Source organism: Electrona antarctica (assembly GCF_951216825.1).
Source record: "Electrona antarctica genome assembly, chromosome: 7".
NCBI classification, from domain to species: Eukaryota; Metazoa; Chordata; class Actinopteri; order Myctophiformes; family Myctophidae; genus Electrona; species Electrona antarctica.
The window spans coordinates 34,744,229-34,762,512 of NC_136812.1; the positions used below are offsets into that span (position 1 = coordinate 34,744,229).

The following is an 18,284-nucleotide window of genomic DNA, read 5'->3' on the forward strand; positions in this document are numbered from 1 at the left end:
CCATATATAGGAATGAAGGGACACAGAGAGACAGTCAGACAGATACAGACATCTCCATATATGGGCATAAAAGGGACATAGACAGATGGGTGGAACTGCGGAACGGGTACTCTGACACGGGTCAACGGGTATTACATAGCCGGGTGGGGCATGGATCTCCAACTTCCATCGTTACCGAATGTGCTCTACAGCCAGGCACCGGTCTAGTAGTTGTAAAAGTGAAAGCTGTATATTCTGCTTTGCTTGGAATTTAGAGCAATTTAAAATGTATTTTAAACAATAATTACTCACACTCCCTTCAAATGTAGGGCAAGGAACAACTTTAAGGTACATACTGTATTGACAGTAAGTGGAGGTACTGTACCTCCAATACAGTACCTTAAAGACCTCTACTATGTATTATAGGCAATTATTGCCTATATAATACATTGTACAGGGCTAGCATTAAAAAATAGCTCTATTTGCAATGCTCTGAAATACATTTCTGCTGTTAATTAAATACTACTTTAAACTGTATATTAATAATATAAGAGTCTTTGTATTTGTTTAAAGGGAGCTTGGGTAATATTAGCTCAATGGAGTTTACCTGGGTGGATCTTCTTCCACACCTGACCTGACATCACAGCCTTGAGTAGGCCTATGGGAATTGGGAAAGGTGGGGGCGTGGCTGATGTAGCTGTTGAGATTTCCAAAGTGTTTATTGTTTATGAGAAAGACAAGTTATTATATACAGCCCCTCCCCCCCATTACTTGAATTTACAACATTTAAAATGATCCGTTGCCCTGTCAGTAACATTGAGGATTTTACTGTGCAGTGTTCACCAGTGTGTTTATCTATTTATGTGCACAATTACTCAGCTTCCCAGAGTTGTCATCAGCAGTAGTCGTGGCCCATGATGCATCGTTTATATTCTTGACCATGTTTGCACAACAATCTAAAGTCACACAGCGAGGGAACAGTAGATACATCTGGCCTACTGCCTTACATGGGCAAATATCTCCAACCACTGAGTCGGCTGGAATTTCAACCCGTGACGTCACCGCCTACTACTCTCCCAGAATTTGGAAAAAGAAGTTTCACTTTTTGGTGGGATTTGAATCTGTGTGTTATTCCTAGAAAGCGAGGTAAGCTGAACGATACAACTTCATTTTGTGTGACAGAATAATGTACGCGGGTGTGTGTGTGTTTGTTCAGTACACGGACACGGCTGCGGTAGAACGGTTAGAGTTGTGTTGGAAGTAGCTTATAATGCTTCACTATGTTTCTTCCTTGTTGGAATGATATGGAATTTACTGTAGTTCAGGATGAGGGCGTGGGCTCACAAACAGCCGTAGCCTTGGCTCGCGTTAGCGAAAGGAAGCGAGGGGGTAAACTAATAAAATGCGACTCGTTAAAACGCCAGCCATCATCAACTATCCGCTGTAAAGGTGAAACGTTGTGAATGAGCGGCTCGGTGAAGTTTTGTGTTGGGATAGACGTGGATCTGTGGACCGCCGGCCAGGCGGTCGGTCTGTTAAACTGTTGCTGTTTTTAGCAGATGAACAATGCGGAAGAAACGCTGTCACACCGCTGCAGAAACATGATGCTTCTCTATCTGCACAGGAATGTGTAGGAGCTGATCATAATACACAGCCTATACTGAGCCCAGGCCTATGTTTCTGTACGTTCTAAATGTAGGCACACCTACCTTTTACCAAGGGAAATTACTTTGTAAACACAATATTGCTACCAAATGAAGTATACGCGCCGTATTTACGACACAGGGCCATAATACTCAACCTATTTTGGATGATTCATAATAATATGATGACCTGGATATGGTTGATGCGGTCCACTGTTGTCCGATGATAAAGTTGATATCGTACTGCAGTTGCTGAACACTTAGATTTGACTAGACAAGACTGTAAAGGTAAGCAATGACCATCAACTACAATGAAGGGCAGGCAGGAACAGTGATCTGTTTGGAAGAGAGAGAAAGGACTTTGACATGACAGCCATATCCTGTTTAAAGGCTCTGTCTATCTCCAACAAAAATGTTTAGATCACTTTCTTTGTTTGGCTGGCCTGCTCTTTCATCTTATTAAATTGAATAGCTTGCTGTGCTCACTATAGCTCTAGTCTAGCCTCTGGTCCATAGCCCTAATGCCCTTTGCTGCCGTGGTATTAGAGCTATGGATCAGAGCTAAGTGCTCACCTGATGTCAAAGCCACTAGTGTATTTCAGTGCAACCTGTGGTGGTATGTATTGTCTTTCTTCTGAAGTTACTCATAGTGGAAGTGTCAGTAGTGGTCTAAATTTCAACTGTACACTGAGATGTTATTTTTAGATAGTTCCTGTGAAGCATGCCATGAAAGTGAAACATTGGTTTCTTCAACTCTCTCATACTTATGGTATCAACATAGAAGTAACCTATGAATGAGTCTTGATCTCAGTGCAAGAGTTTGAGTCTCCAGCTGTTTTCTAAGCGTCTAGAATAGTGTTTTTTATCAAATTTGTTAATTTCAATGACCTCCAATTTGGTATTGATTGTATTTATTACAGTACATTTCAAGCACAACTGTGGACAACACCATAAAGCATTACGCTTGTTTACAATAGGGTCCATCCACACTTTTCAATTCATCAGATGCATGGCTATGGACACCCATAACTCTTAGAGTATACAATTGGAACCAACCAAGAGCCAATTTAGTTCCATTTGTACACTTTTGGACCTCAATGGGTACTGGCAGCTACTGAGTGCTCTTCTTTGCACTTGCTCTGCATTGTCTGAAGAAATAAGTTTTACTCTTATGTACCTGGCTGTACACAAGATGTAACAATAAAGCACAACCTTGAATCCTGGGGGAACCGCTGGCCTAGACTTGTAAGATCTACTGTATGCTCAGCTAAAAAAATGGCAGATAACATGCTGAGAATTCATCTCCCTCGCTTGTTGAAACGATTGAATATGAGTTTGAACTTGTACTTTGATATGAATTTCAAATCAATAAGCTCCCCCTGAGATCTCATCATCAAACTGAATTTATCTGTGTCATTCCCACACATTTCTTGAGTCAGGCAACATTAAACAGAGCTGTCTCTAAAATCTCCTGTTAGAAAGGACACATTTTGACAGTTTCAGCGATGTTCAAGTTTAAAGCCTAGTGCCCCAACTGCCTTTGAGCCTAGCCGTTACTGTACTTGTTCAATGGCATCATTTTAATGAGCATAGGCCTGACTGGAAGGAAGAGATCCACGTGCATTCTCAGGCTTAAAACATTTGAGTAAAACATGGGGATTTTTGTGTGTGTCACACCCTAAGTGTTTTACCCCCGCCCTGTTAAGGAATAGTTATCATTGACTGGTATATTTTTCACAACAATAACCACCACTCCACACATACTGAAGGTGTTTTGACTACTTCTCTAAACACCATTAAACTTCATATTATACAAAATGTTATTCACAAAATGACACCGAAATGTAATTGTTTATTTTAGCGTTAATAAATCAAATTTTTGACAACGTGTTGTTACATTCCAAAATGTATCCTTGGGCGCTATAGGGCCCTGCTGCAGCATTCCTTTTAAGCATTCCTTTGTATAGAATAGATAGACAAACGCTGTAATGAATACATCTACAAGAGATGTCGCCAGAATAGACTACTAAAATGAAAACCTTAAAATTCTGATTCATTCTTTAAAAAAAAAAAAAAATCACACCCGTGTGAACTGAGTGGTGTAATATAGCCTGTCTGACGTAATGAAATCATGTCTGACGTAATGAAATCACACCCGGGTGAACAGGGTGAACATAGCAACCATGCTCATTTTTTCTGCACAAACAAAGCCAGTTGTAGGAGTGGTTTACACCACTCAAAAATGGTTACCATGTTGCTACATATATAGCAATAGCTGATGAGACACAGAGAGCGCGCCGGCATCAAAGGTAGAACAATGTATACTGTAGGTTGCATCAGGCGTCAATGACTTTAATCTCCCCTTGCTTTAAGAGCAATGAACATAACAAAGTATATTCAATTCTTAATTTTGTTGACTGAACAGTTATCAGTCAGACCCGAAATTGTATTATATCAGACTAGACTGTTCGGATGATTCATTTTACATTGACCTCCACACCCACAGATATGTGCAATGACACACAGTCAGTTGTTTTCTTTTTGTGTAATGTGTCTCATCATCCTGGATGAGCCAAAATCGTGGCATGACACATCATTCATTCATTCATTCATTCGACACACAGTTATTGAGGCAGAGAGATATGTAATTTCTTTTAATTAAAAAAAGGATATTGTATGGGGACTATCTTGACAAACTTATTTAAGGCTAAAGCGGGGAAACGTTTTACCTGTCAGACGTGCTGCTTTAGTCGTCTGCATGAGAATCACTGCTCCAGGCCAGGGTACTGCTTTTGTTTATTTTATTAAAGTTGTTTTAACTTTAAAAACATTTCCACAGCACAGGATAGCTTAGTTTAAAGCGATTGCGGTCAACAAAGTTGGACCTTCTCTGTTCACCCCCTCTTTCCTTCCATTCATGAAATGCCGCCTCGCGAACAGCTGACTTTACTATGAGTGACGTAGGCTAGCACGTAACACCACGTGACCCATATAACTGTCACCAACAGATATCATTTTGACTGTCCTTTTGGGCCTACATTGTTCAGAAAAATGTTGTGTATTGACACTGCCATTAAAGAACCATACCGGTGGTCTGGCATATTTAGCCCTACTATTTGCCGGTATATACAGTAAACAGTAGTTTGGCAGTTGGCAGAACATGGCACTACTGTCGCTGCCAAGTGCCAACCATTTTCCAAAGCATACTGTACCTTGATTTTTCATATTATATCAAAATAAACTCAAGGATTGAAACTTGCTTGGTGGGTAATCCAACACTACACTTCATTGCACCGTTATTGTTAATCAAAATCACGATATTAGTGTGTTTAAAGTTAAAGTGAGGATTCATTTGAAAAGTGTAACCGAAATTAGGTCCTGAAGGAAAGACTGATTTACGATTGAAATTCAAATGTGCACTATGATCACAATGATGTTTAGCCAACATTGTCAAATAGTTTAGTTTGATAACTTTTTAATGACTTTGGAGAAAACCGTTAACTTAAACAAACACTCAATTGAAAAATACTTCACCCCAAATTATGTTTTTGACATATAACAGGCCTGTTTTTAATAGCGACCTAGTCATGATTGACTGCCCCCTAAGCCAGTGGTATAGTCTGAAACTCGTGTAGCCAATCACGTAGCAACCTAGCCATGATTGTCTGCCTATTAAACCCTGCCCTGCACCGTGGAAGTGAGCGCTCCCTGGGAAAGCGTCTCTACTACTAATACAATATTAGCGCACCGCAGCCACTCGCAGCTCGAAGCGACAACAGCTGTGATTGAACCACGAACAGAACGTCGGAAACAAATGCAAACAATGGCTTGTGACACAGAAACATACACGTTACAAAAATAATAATAATAATTAATTTAAGGCTTCACAGGATGAGTAAAAAATGTTATTTAATGCGGGTTAAGTATTTCTTTAACAGGAAAATAAAGTATAAATCAGGTATTACTGTGACTGTTGACCTGTTCATCCAGCTTGTACTGTACATTTAACTGTATCAGATGAGTAACGCAGAGTTCTCTTTTTTTCTTAAGGATCTCAGATATCAAAGTCCAGTGAGCGAAGTCTATCACCTGGAAGGCCCATTTAATCCAGAGAGGAGAAAAGGTATGGCAACTCTGCTTTAATCTGTAATGCTAGGTTGGTCTTCTTTATTTTGGTCTGACCACATTAGAAACAATGTTTATTTTCCCTGTGCTAGGATTAGGATCTTTGTTCCTTTTGTGTGACGCCTGATGTCGATGGCATAATTGGAGAATAGAGCTTGTGAATGGAACATTTTAATTGTGTTGTGGAAATGTACATCAGTGCTCAACATACCCTCATGAACTACTGTTGAAATTCCCTTGAGCTAGACATTCTACCCCTCCAGTGTATCTTCTGTAGAACAAAGAGTACATGATCTGTGTAGTGGTCACTGACCAATACAAAGAAAGCTGGAAGAACTAAATGTATTTGCAAACAAAAACGTAAAAAATAAAAAAGTTTTAGAGCGTGCCGACGTGCACATACAAAACCAAAACACAGGTGCCTGGCAGACACATGAAAACAGTGCATATGATTTAACACACGCTTCCATTCAAATTGGAGCCCTCATCCCAAGGCAGCAGTGGCCTGGAAACTGGAAGTTTGCTGGTTTGATTCCCCAGATGTCCCTTGAGCAAGGCACTTGAAACCGCTCCAGTAGAGCTGCTTTGTGGCCAAATGTCGGTGTAGTATGTGTGTAAAAATATTTGGATAAATAAAATACAAAGAATACTACAATGTGCACGTGATGTTCGACATGCATGATCTTCATCAGGCCACTAGTAACACAAAACATGTATTTGTTTTTAATCAAATATATATTTTTAGAATGAACATACATGTATGTTTCAGCTTTTCAATATTTCAATGTTAAAGATAATCCCACCAATGACCTGTACTCTCCAGGGACTTGGATAAAGAAGGGTCTGCTGCCAGCCACTGTCTGTTACATCCAATTCAGGCAGCGTTCATGTATTGTTCACTCTTGTCTGCAGTAAAAAATTGCCATAACCTCCTCTGACCTACTGCTCTCATGGGAAGCAGCCATACTTTAATTATACCTCCTTAATCACTGGAAGACATTCTATATGACAGGATGGCGCCCTCACAGTAAATGGGTTATCATTACCTGTTAATCCCGCCCTGGTGGTCTGATTAATAAAGAGGGATAATGTTTCTCAGTTCTGACTGTGTATGTGAACGCGCTTATATGCTCCTTCCTCTTTCTTCAAGATGACATGCACTGCTGCCTGCCATAACTGTGCACAATGTTTGCATTTTGATCTAGCTCTTGATGTATTTATGTACAATCCTGCTGACTATACAAGATGTAACATACATCTGTAAAAACATAAATGTTAATCGTTATGGACAATTTTACATTGTTTTCTGTAGACCGCTTGATTTAGAAGCATTACGTTTCTGTTGTGGCTCAAAACGAGGCTCTATATCCATCGTGCTGCCAAATCTGTGGCAGCAAATTCCCATGCTTCTGTGTGCCTCTGTCTGTGCTGCCTGGCAAGCAGACACTCTGTTACCCATCTTAGGTCAGAAGCAAACGCAAATCAATCGTGAACCGTTCCCCTACAATCATCATCATTATTATTATGATTACCTCATGAAAGGTATGCACCACAGAACCAGTAGCGTTGAGCGACTGTGGCACGCCAAATAACACATTCCCGGCGAAAAGCAAACTGCATTGATATTGCCCTCAATACTACTTTCCTCATTTTTTCTCCATATTTGGAAATGTTTACCTCCTCATGATGGCTCACAGAGCTTGGGGAGAGGGGATGTGAGTCACTGTAGAACGGTTTGCAAGGGCTCCTCTCCCTCACAAGGGTGAAGAAGAGGAGCCATCCAAGTAGACTGACATCCACTAAACGTAGTAGCTTCATATGCTGCAGTGATCTACAGAGGACTTGTGAGTATCATGCTGTGCTCTTCATTTCTATATATAGTATTATAGGTTGTTTTGGTCAATTTGTTACACTCTCAGTTAAATGAACAATTTGGGTTTTATTGTGTTTCGGTTTATTCCTGTGAAAAAGACTGATAACAAAGTCTTTCTTGGCACTAAGTGAGAAGTGCATATGTGTTAATTGTCTCTCTGTTCGTTCTAGATCTCTGTGCCTCTGAGTTGACTTGATCAATTATAGGCTTTGCTCGCTAGTAGTTGACCTCTCTGTTTCTAAGTTATCCTTTATGTCAATTAACTTTTGCTCACGAGGCATTTCAGTCTATGCCAGCTAAGATTTAAATTTTTTATTCTGTTATGACTGATTATACTCTCATCATGCTTTATTCACTTTGATTGATTTGTAGTGAAGGTCAGCATGGGGGCTCAGTTTGGCCCTATGCACATATTTGATGTGACACTGCAGGGGTTCCTGTGGAAAGGAAACACCCACAGAGTGGCGCCGCTAGTTTTACATGGTTTTTCTTGCGTCAGGACATGACGGAATGAGTTTGATGCTTCCAATACTCATCCTGGCTCATCCAATATTTAGTAGTTAAATCTCTGCTGTTTTGCTGATGGGAACTTACTTGTGTGCGTGTGTGCGTGTGCGTGTGCGTGTGCGTGTGTGTGTGTGTGTGTGTGTGCGCGCGCGCGCGTGTAACGGAATATGATTTTGATTGGCTGAGCACGGAATGTTTTTTTTAGTGGTGCTAGCCACTTCTATACGCAGCAATGTGTGTCCCTCTGTAGTCTGTATGTATGTATGTCTAAGCACGGAAAGCACCTTTTTTTTCCTTTTAGGCTTTTCAGCGTTGTTATTAGACAGAGGAAAGTAGTGAGACAGGAAATCAGTTGAGCGATGGGAAGAGACCTGACACGAACCACACTGAGGAAAGTTGAGCGATGGGAAGAGACCTGACACGAACCACACTGAAACACAGGTCCTTGTGACTCACTAGGAGCATGCGGTCAGCACTAACCGGTGATGCCATCGGGTACCTCAGTATGCCACTCGGTGGCGCGCTATGAGCTTGTAGATCTGCTATTTTTCAATAGCTAAAGCATAACATAATGCTAACACCAAAAGGGGTTCCCGCCCAAAATGGGTTAAGAGGGCGAGAAACGAGCAAGGTCGCGTGCACCCATCCGCCTGGGTGATGGCAGACTGCTGGGCGAGTGCTGAGTGTTGATGACATCATCAAGATGTGATTCATCATGTTAATGATTTTTTTCAGACCTCCAGTTCTAGGAAACACAGAATGGGTGGGACTTTTTTTAAATTATTTCCACACAACACCTCTAAGGTATATTAATGACAGTAAAATGTTGAAAATGAGTGGTATTCCCCTTTAATAACATTTTAACAAGTTGATATACATTACATTGCTCCTTTATCTTTTCCTTGTCAGCAGTGTAGACACGTCATTGTTGTGCATACTGCAATGAGCAACTGTCCGAAAAACATGCAAGAATTGATAAAAGGAATAAAGGATTAATAAAGCTCAGAGACATTCATGTAGATTCTCAGAGTTAACGATTCTGATTCTCTAACGATTCACCTGACCTTTCTCTTGGCTCTTTTCGGAGATGTTTGAAGCATTACCGGCAGGCACCTCACAATTAGCTTTCAAGCACACTTCACACGCTGAGGGGAATAGGTAAATGTGCCGGAATCTCACTGCAAAGGCTGACGTTGATGTCTTTAATGATGGCATGGTGTGATAATCTAATTAAGTTTATCTTAAAGTTACACAAGGGCTTTTATCGTCTTCCCCAGGGATAGTCAACCCATTTGCTTCACACTCTTATCTTTATTCAATTCTTCTCTCATTTTTAGGAGATGCTAATTATATTTTATTGGTTCCGTTCTATTTACAGTATTTTATTTTACAATTTTCAATTTAGGCATTTAGGCATTCTACAGTTCTGATTGCAATGGGAAGTGCATTCCAGAGTTTTGGAGCCAGAAGGGAGAAGAGTTTGGGACGTGTGGAGCGTTGTCCCGGTGTTTTTAGTGAATGTACTTCCAGCTTCCCTGCGTTGGCTGATCTGAGAGCGCGGAAAACACTAATTATGCTACACGTCCTGGGAATCAAAACCATGGGGTGCCTTTACTGCCTTGGACATGTATAGGCATCCTTAGGTCTTTTTTTATTGATAAAGAAAAAAATATATTTCTTTCCTTCTGCAGCCTACTCCTACTCTTGTGTTTCGCACAATCGCACTGCCGTTCACTTCCTTGTTTATGACTCCATTAGATATCTAGGGAGCTCTCCATGGTTTTGACCAAAAGGGCAATGTTCTGTCTTCCTTTCTGACTTCAGTAAGCATCTCGTTTGGAATATAAACGCTTCTAGAGAGACTTTAGATGTTACAGCGTGAGGAAGAATGGGGGGGGGGGGAGGGGTCAGAAGGCGGGGCTTTTCAGAGTAAAATTCCCCTGCAAAAATAGTGTTAACCCCACTTCAGTCAGACAACTCACGAATAGTTAAACCAATATTTATTGCAGAATGAGTAACAAGTGTGCATATGATATTAGACTTGGCGTTCGGCTCTGCTGGATTTCTCCCTGCTCGGCATGGTTAAGCAATAACACAGAATATAAAGAGCAGGGAGATAGATATACAATAACCCCCCATGGGGAATGATGTAGCAGAGCCCACTGGTGGTGCTGGGGAGGCGGTGGGAAAAACCATCACATACAACCGGGGACCATATGCAGAGGAAGGCAGGAAGAGCATGCAGACTGGTGAGCTTAAGTAGCCCGCCCAATTGGTCAGCTGACTGCCGCATCGGCGAATGACGTGAGGGACTGCACACACTGTACACCCACATAGTAATGCAGCATGTTAACCCCTTGAGTATAGTATGCGCCTTGAGCATGGCATGAACCCCCTTGAGGTTGTCTGAATGAACTAACTTCGCAAGCTACGTCTCATTTCAGTCAGACAACTCACGAATAGTTAAACCAATATTTATTGCAGAATGAGTAACAAGTGTGCATATGATATTAGACTTGGCGTTCGGCTCTGCTGGATTTCTCCCTGCTCGGCATGGTTAAGCAATAACACAGAATATAAAGAGCAGGGAGATAGATATACAATAACCCCCCCAACACACATACTTTCGGTGAACTCTCACCGTTGATCCGGGCAGGTGACCCACTATGGATACACAGTGACGAAATGCAAATATGCATTTCTGGAACCTGCCGGATATGCTAACCCCCCCAACAAAGCAGAACCGGAACGCCCTACGGGAATACTCAACCGATACACATCCGTGCAGATGTCCCACTGAGAATAGTGACGAAATGCAAGCTATGCATTTCTGGATTTTGCGTGAGCTATGTGTAGCCATGACTGCACGCCGAGCCGTGAGGCTTACCTCTTGAGAAAAAATAATGTGTGGGGCCCCGGCCGATACCTTTTTTTTTTTTTTTTTTTTCCAGCATGAGAGACAACCATCTGGGATCGGCTGGGGCATACTAACCTTAAGCTTAAGCTGAAAAAGGCCTGCTTGGCTGCACTCGCCGATAGGCCATTCCTCTATTGCCACTATAGAGGAATATTCTACGCTGCTGCGCGCGTGTAGTGCAACCATTCACCGTTACGCCGACGTCCTCAGCAAGATGAACGCCATCGGCCCTCTGTCAGCAAGAGGAACGCCACCGGCCCGCTGTTTCAGAGCCGCTATGAACATAAGCTTGAGATGAGAACCGGTATGCTACTATAGCCATTTAAGCTTGAGATAACGACCTGTAAGCATTCCACCCAGCAACCACCGTATATGCAAGGTAATAAGATTACCATTCCTGATCGGATACATCACTTGCATTCATTACATCCTGAATAAACAACTGAAGCTCTTCTGATTAGATGCACATAATGATTCATGGGCAGCTGAGGACCATGGCCTGAGTTTCGACTGGCGACTGGCGCATCAGCGTGGCAGTAGAATCAGGAGTAGCGAGGGAATGAGCTGAGAAGACCGATAGCCCTGGCTTAGGCAGGGCTCGCGCCACCTTACGGAGTCCAGAACGCAGCCAAAGCAGGTTGCCCAATGCAGAACTAGACACAAGCAGAGACAGAGTTACTTATACTTCATCCTGGCTGAATGATTAAAAGAGTGAATAGGGGATCCTAAGCACGGATCGGAAACGGAGATCATGCTGAGGGTCAAGATCAGCAGAAGAGACTTCCCACACCACACGAGCCCGATAAGCCGTTTAGAGAGAGAGAAACCGATATTTAAGAGAAAAGCCTTATATCTTAATCCTAGTCTATTTAGACACCCACGTGATAGAGGCCCCTAATGAATTAATTTACATGAGCGGCATATGCTCTTCATGAGGCCTTTGAGCAATTGAATATGAGCTTAAAGAAGTTAAAATAGCTTCATGTCATGCAGACCCGAGAACTGTGCAAGACCACCCTCGTCCAGAACTGGGATGAGATACACTACTATGTTCCATACAAGCAATCTATAATCATGCTGCAGAATCAACAGCACTGCACATGGGTGATGGTGATGGACTTACTTCTTCGCAAGATACTAGAACCATCACTTTCGAAGAAACCCCAACCGACCAACGCCGGCTGAAGAAGCATTGGTGAATCTCCTGACTGAGCGACCTTAGGACGTCTGAGACTTGTGCTGAAAGAAAGCTTAGGACCAAGAGAATAGCTGAGGGTCATGAACCCGTTTGGTACATGATCTGCTTTGAGAGAAAGCAAGATATATGCCTGTCCTGTATAGCCACTTATTTTTGAGTGGTGCAAACCACTCCAACAACCAGCTTTGTCTGTATTTTGTGTACCTGTATACCTACGTGTTCGTGCAAAGGTGAGCATGGTTACTATGGTTAGTGTGTGACGTCACTGACATAGCTGATCAGACTATATAAGACCTTGCACCACTCGGTTCACACGGGTGTGATTTTTATTATAATAATTAATATTGTTAATACATGCATAATTTATTTAACATGACACTAAACAGCTTCTATGAGGAAGCGATGACAGATAATTGACGACATCGATGCCATTAACTATGAACTTATTACTGCATTCATTTAGATTGCCATCCAATGCCATTTGAAGCAATAACTAAGATGAGCAGAAAAACAAGCCTTGCAGAGTCATGAGGCCCGGGGCAGGAGCCCAACTCTTGATCCAGAAGTGTGAGGCGGATTGATGTACACGTACAGCCCCTGGACGTGACACTGGAATGACGCAGGGACTTACTCCAGTCCGACCATTGATGCAGAGTGCCGAGGATCGGAGGAAGCACTGGGTTCCCATTTTCCCGGAGTCTTTGGTATGACCCAGCCGGTGATCGAGCCACAACCTCCCAGACCCTGGGCGGACTCGACTAGCCGTGAGGCCCCTGAGCTGGTACCAGAAAATGAAGGCTTACAACAGATTTCACCTGATAGTAGCTACCAAGTAGCTACCAAGCGGCCACGAAGAAAATCGGCCCCATCCCTACTAACTGCAACGTTAAGTAGATTAACAACAAGATATGAGTGAGCGAGTGAGCGAGAGGCCAAGGGTGGCGGGGGACACCCGACAGTCAGCCAGCGCTCGGAGGCCCCCTGAGGGTGGAGGCCCGTTTCAATTGAAACTGGAGAAACAAGCGAAGGCCTCCTATGCAAGTTGCAACTAACCCAAACTTATGATATATCCACTGCGGAATTAAATAGACATTAAACGTCATCACTGTGATATTTGCCTAATGCTGTTACTCAATACTATAGTGGTACTGAGCGACATCAAATCGATTACTGGTCTGAATACAAACTGGCAGACTACATTTCCCGGCTGCACCGGGGAAAACACAACCAATAGGGTGTACCAAAATCTCCTGGAGGGGGCATCAACACATGTGTCACATGGTAGCGGCCGCCATACTTGCTGGCTTGTTTACATTGAGCGACTATCTGTGTGCTTTGACCTCACAATGGTGCAGACTTGCTCAGTAAATAAGTGCCACAGCAGGTCACGTCGAGGAAATGAGCCAGAAACGGAATTAGATGTTCAGCTTTCCAGCATGGAGACAGCATCAAGGAACCCAGATTGACGAGTTTACAAAAGACGTAGAATGGCTTGGATCGGCGCACGGGCGCAGAGACATAATGTTCAACAAAGTATCTAAGCACAGCCGTGTTTGTTCACAACATTTTCCTTGTCCTTGTAATGTATTTGGGCCCGACGTGGTGTTGGTTCACTATGTTGTCGCCAAGAACGAGCTTAATATTTACAAATACATACCACCGTCACTCTATTCTGAGTGATGTGGGCTAGAATTTAATGCCCACGAGAGGGCCGTCCCAAGCTTTTCAGACGCCACCCCCTCTTGGTGACGTACACGTTTTCACACGCTATAGGTCGCACAAGCACTGCGACACGGAAGCCAAGCTTGCTGCGAACATAGACATACGTCTATGGCTGCCTTCCTTCATCCTAGGTCCCCTCACGGATAAGTGATGAATTAATGCTTAGGAGTTTCACTTTAGAGCTCCTGGCAGTGGATGTTAGTTGTGCAGAAATGAAGCAATACGCAAGCTGCTAGCCTACCACCTTTTGAAACATCTTCAGTCCCACAAAGCAACTGCCATTACCTAGTCCTACTCAAGGACTGATCAACAGAACATACAATATGAATCTGAAACATTAAAGGTGACAAATGGGCAATGGGACACACGGTGACAAGACGCTATATATATATATATATATATATATATATATATATATATATATATATATATATATATATATATATATATATATATATATATTGATCTGAACTTCTGACCTCAAAGAGAGTGAGGGGGTATACACTGGAGTGACTAGACCGACAGCTAGATATGCTTGAAGAGGCGGACGGAGGCAGCAGTTTGTTAAGGCTTTTAACTCTTCTCCAAGACAGCTCAACCCGGATAGTGAAGCTGAGACATGATACAACGAAAAGAAAGCACTAATTAAATGATGCCCATTGAGAAATACGTCCGAAAATAAACAGCTAGAAACAAATCTACAGATCTACAGCAGTAGACAGTAGGCTATGTCACTTGACATGAGATTACTGCAAATGCAATTTGCAATTTTAACCTACTTTAGAATGACACTGCACATAACTGAAATGGATTGAGATGAATTAACCATAACGTATGATACTGTCCTTATGAATTGGAAACATGGAATAACTTTAAGATTAATAACTATGCCACATATGACTTGATAGTCAGAAAGCTCTTCTAGAGCTGCATAAATGTATTAGTGTTAACCAGGCATAAAACTGAAGCATAATAAATCACAGGCAAAAGGGTGCTAGCTTTAGCATTAGTTTAGCATGAACAAACCCTCATGGCAATGAGGAAACCTCAACACCACATGGCTACAAAAGCACCAAACCTATATCAAGATTGCAATTAAGGTAGTTACCTCACAGACAACACTTTCCAAAGCACATATAGAAAGTGTTTTAAGGAATACTTTGGTAAGCAGAGTGTGACTGAAGTCTTGCTCCAAAATGAATGAAACTGCTAGGAGACACAAACAGGCAGCTGAGTTGCCAGATCTTGAGAAAGAAAGCAACCAGGTGTAGAACCATCCTGTACCCGACTAGGACTCGCCACGTGACAACTTAAATTACAATATATACCCTACTGACTACGACGACTTTGAAACAATACAGTTCATTGGACAAGGTAATTTGGATCCATGACAGAACACCAGAACCGAACAATTTGACTACAGAAAACAAGCCCAACATTGCTTATAAAAGCGGACGTGGCAACCACTGCACATGAGTTGAGGACCCATCACTGAATGGGAGAAACACTGCACCTGGGCTGACTTGGCAAAACATTAGCAAAATGAGAACTTGGCTATAGAACACATACCATGTTACAATAGAAGCTGCAGCACTGACTGCGCATCCGGCTTAATTACCAAAACGGGCTATTATGAAGCTTGTTGAAGCCACATAGTAGAACTCAGCAGCATTAGCAGAATCATATCAAACTCAATATTTGCATACAACCTGCAGGCCCTTATCACAGCAAGGACAGTAGCTGAGAAGCATAATTTAAGCAGAAGTACCTGCACACACGGACAGCAATAGCAGCAGTAACAACCACGAGGAACAAAAACCATCACATACAACCGGGGACCATATGCAGAGGAAGGCAGGAAGAGCATGCAGACTGGTGAGCTTAAGTAGCCCGCCCAATTGGTCAGCTGACTGCCGCATCGGCGAATGACGTGAGGGACTGCACACACTGTACACCCACATAGTAATGCAGCATGTTAACCCCTTGAGTATAGTATGCGCCTTGAGCATGGCATGAACCCCCTTGAGGTTGTCTGAATGAACTAACTTCGCAAGCTACGTCTCATTTCCTTAGCTAGTTCAGTTGCAGTAGTTACTGAAAATGTATTGTGAAAAGTATACTGAATATTTAAAGCCATTTCAGCTTGATAGGCTTGTTTGTGGTTTCAGTACCTAACAATTTGTTTTTCGTCTTATTCTGTATTCACGTACAAAACGCGTGTTTTTTCATCATACTTGATTTCATCAATGTATGCAAATATATGTGACTGATTTCACTGTGTGTGACTGAGAGTTGTGTTGTAACTCTATTCGTGTTGCAAACGGTCTATGTCCTGTGTCTACAACTTGTAGACTAACAGTATATTTACCCAAGGCAGTGCTAATCAAATTTTGATTTCATAGCCTGTAGACATTTAACAGATCATCTAGCAACTATGCTGCATCTTGCTATCATCAATAATCACAACATATGAGATCAAGATTATGGAATGACATGTCTGACAGCATCCTTGGAAAATAGACTTGAGACCTCATTCATAGCTCAAAGCATAATGAAGATGGTTGTGGGATTTGAGCTCAGTAACTAAACTTGTTTGATAAACAGTCGGCAACGCCGATCACAGGACTGACTTAATCTGTTCTCACTCCAGTGTTTTCTATTTTCAATGAGACCTGCGTTTTTGCTTGGAGAAGTCGCGGTGCGACAACGCAAGCGTATTTACGTGAGCGCAGTCCTGTGAATTTGTTGCGTGCATGCTCGTTTCGTGCACACACCCGCGACTCACCAGACCTGGATTCAGTTTAGCTTTTTTTTATGCTTGCGTTGTCGTGCCCCTCTTGAGCAGACCTGTAGCAGACCTGTGCAGTTCCAAATATAATGCATTATGACCAGCACTTATAATGCGTCAAATGTTGTTATAAGTTGTCATACTATCACAATAAATTGATGTCATATACATGATTATAACCAATGAGGCAAACAAAGCCAGCATGTGTAGTGTATGCAGCAGGGGGTAGCACTTTATGATGTCTGGCAAAATACAGACATCTAAACTTACCAGGCATGTTGGGCAAGTACAGGTCATGTTCTACTTGCCAAGGTGTCAGGCCCACTTGCCCGAAAAGTAAATAGTTCATTATAAAATGATAGGTAAAATTTTAATTACCGTTCAATTGATCAGCTTTTTTTTGTCATACCTAATTTTTTTATGCCAAATACCGTCATGGCTATGAATATGTAGCCTGGCTAATAAGCTAGACCGAATCAGCCGTTGGCAAACGGCTGAATCCGGCGGATTACGGTCTGGAGAGGCTCAATTGTACGCCCATTTCCTACACCAGAGAACTGGTGTGGCCAAGTGGGACACGGTATGCAATATGGGCGGGATTTGGTACAGTGACGTTCAATGCTTGAGACCTTTGACTGACAGTAGCTCTGACCAATTGCGTCAAAGAGAAAATGTTTGAACCCGCCCCCCGGGAAACAAGATCCATACACAGCATCTCCAGACTCAAATACCACACGACAGTGTGATTTGAGTCTGGCTTATTAGCCAGGCTAATGAATATGGGGTTCACACTTATTTTATATTTTTAAGTCCAGATGCCTGAAGAAGGTCTTTGACCGAAACGTTGCCTATAAATAAAGTTCGTATTGCAAGTGCAGACGGTCTTTGTGCACTTTATGTGCATTTTTCTGAGTATGTCTTTAAGTGTAGCAACAGTGAAAACAGAGGTTTATAGAGGTTGCGTCCTGTTTTACATTTTATTTTAATTTAAAGATCTCTGTGGGCCTGAACGTGTTTTATTGTACTTGTACAACATGGTCATTATTTTGAATAAACGTATAATCTATGAGTATCGTGGCCTACATATCTATCGTGAGATTGCAAGCAATTTCCACCACTAGCCAGGGGCTGGTGGGCAAACCTTAGTGACAAGGCCTGAACTTGTACTATTCTTTATTCTTCTGAATGCAGTATCTTCTCCCAGTACAACAATGAAGATTTTATTTGGACGTTTGAGGAATTGTGGATCCTAGACAACTGTTGTTTTCAAAAGCTGCACTAACCTCTGAAACCTTTTTGTGCATTGCACAGTTGAAGTCGTTCCTCATTCATGTAACACAGATGCATAGTGAAGGGAAAAGCCTTTTTCTTGGGGTCACAGAGCAGAACAGAAACAGAATACAATGTGTAAACAAGCTGTCGGGACAATAAACACAGAAGGTGATGTGGTGAATTATCATAGAAGGGTAGGTAAATGAACATTTTGTGTTTCCTAGGTGTTCTACTACATCAAAAAAGAAGAACCTGGCATT

General features: G+C 42.2%; 1 protein-coding gene across 4 annotated transcripts in view; it reads left to right on the plus strand.

The window, feature by feature from the left end:
* Positions 1-886: 886 nt before the first annotated feature.
* Positions 887-18,284, plus strand: part of lpp (LIM domain containing preferred translocation partner in lipoma) — a 194,411-nt gene continuing 177,013 nt past the window's right edge. For 2 of the 4 annotated variants that reach the window (XR_013790431.1, XM_079506186.1), the window contains exons 1-2: positions 887-1,125; positions 5,673-5,745. The gene's annotated coding sequence lies outside the window, so the exon portion shown is untranslated. Of the gene's footprint in view, positions 1,126-1,350; positions 1,429-1,566; positions 1,675-5,672; positions 5,746-18,284 lie in introns of those variants that run through there. The other 2 variants (XM_079506187.1, XM_079506188.1) reach the window with 2 other exon arrangements.